Genomic DNA, 1,665 nt, shown 5'->3' on the forward strand with positions numbered 1-1,665 from the left:
TGAGCATGAAAAGTATGAGCATGTACAGCATCAATACTTAGTTGTTGTTCCTTTTGTCTGGATTACTGCAGTAATGCAGTGTGGCATGGAGTCGATCAGTCTGTGGCTCTGCTCAGGTGTTATGAGAGTCCAGGTTGTTCTGATAGTGGCCTTCAGCTCTTCTGAATTGTTGGGTCTGGTATATCACATCTTCTTCTTCACAATACACCATAAATTTTCTATGAGGTTAGGGTCAGGTGAATTTGCTGAACAATTAAGAACAGGGATACCATGGTCCTTAAACCAGGTACTGGTAACTTTAGTACTGTGTGCAGGTGCCAAGTCCTGTTGGAAAATGAAATCTGCATCTCCATAAAATTGGTCAGCAGCAGGAAGTGCTCTAAAACTTCCTGGTAGATGACTGCATTGACCTTTGACCTCAGAAAACACAGTGGACCAACACCAGCCGATGACATGACACTCCAAACCATCACTACCATGGTGAAAATAAAATATACTTAAGTATACTGAAATTTAATATATTAAATTTACAAGCCAGATTCCAAAACAGTTGAGACACTAAACAAATTGTGAATAAAAACTGAATGCAATGATGTGGAGATGGCAAATGTGTCACGCTCAGCGGCCCCCGCTGCCCCCCCATCTGCCTAAGCCTCTGCTCCTCATATCACAGCCCCTGTTTTAAGATCATTCACGTTTTTTCCTGCCTCAGTTTCTGTTTATTTCATCCTGTTTGGTCCTGCACTGCCTATCACCCATTTTCTGCTCCTGTCACTCTCTCTCAGCAATCTGCACTCATCTGCTGCACCCTGTCTCTGCAATCACCACTCACCTGCCACACCTGTTCAGCTCATTACTTAAGCTCCACTCTCACTCTCCTCAGTGCCAGATTATTGAAAGCCTCACAGCCAGTAAATTATCCAGCATTCGCTTGTTCCTAGTTTCTTTGTTTTTGACCACAGCTTCCCTCTTGACTCCTCGCTTTGTCTTTGCCCCTGTCTGGATACCACACTCTCGGCCTACATGGTACAACCTCGCTCTCCTCTTCGACCACGTCTACGGATCATCCTTTTGCCTGTTCACACAGCTCCTGGCTCTCGACCCCTGCTACGTCCCTGGATTCTGTTTCCTGCCCAGCCCTCCAACGTTCTCTGTCTCAGCCCTGCTCCTGCCACAGAAGATTGGACCAGAACTGAGGCTCGGATCCTCCCCAGACAAACGCCTTTAATAAATAAAACCTTTTATTTTAATGTCCTGAGTCAGGTCTTGTGCTGATCCATACAGACTCGTTACAAAATGTCAATATTTTATTCGTGATATAACATAGATGACAGATCAAAAGTTTAATCTGAGTAAATGTAACATTTTAAAGGAAAAATATGTTGATTCAAAAGTTCACAGTGTCAGCAAACCCCAAAAAAGTTGGGACAAGTTAAGTAGCAATAAGGGGCTGGAAAAAGGAAATTGAGCATATAACGAACCGCTGGAAGACCAATTAACACTAATTAGGTCAATTGACAACATGACTGGGTATAAAAAGAGCTTCTCAGAGTGTTAGTGTCTCTCAGAAGCCAAGATGGTAAGAGGATCACCAATTCCACCATTGTTGCGCAGAAATATAGTGCAGCAATACCAGAATGGTGTTACCCAGCGTAAAATAGCAAA

This window comes from Nematolebias whitei, chromosome 1 (assembly GCF_014905685.2).
Source record: "Nematolebias whitei isolate Nwh7 chromosome 1, NemWhi1, whole genome shotgun sequence".
NCBI classification, from domain to species: domain Eukaryota; kingdom Metazoa; phylum Chordata; class Actinopteri; order Cyprinodontiformes; family Rivulidae; genus Nematolebias; species Nematolebias whitei.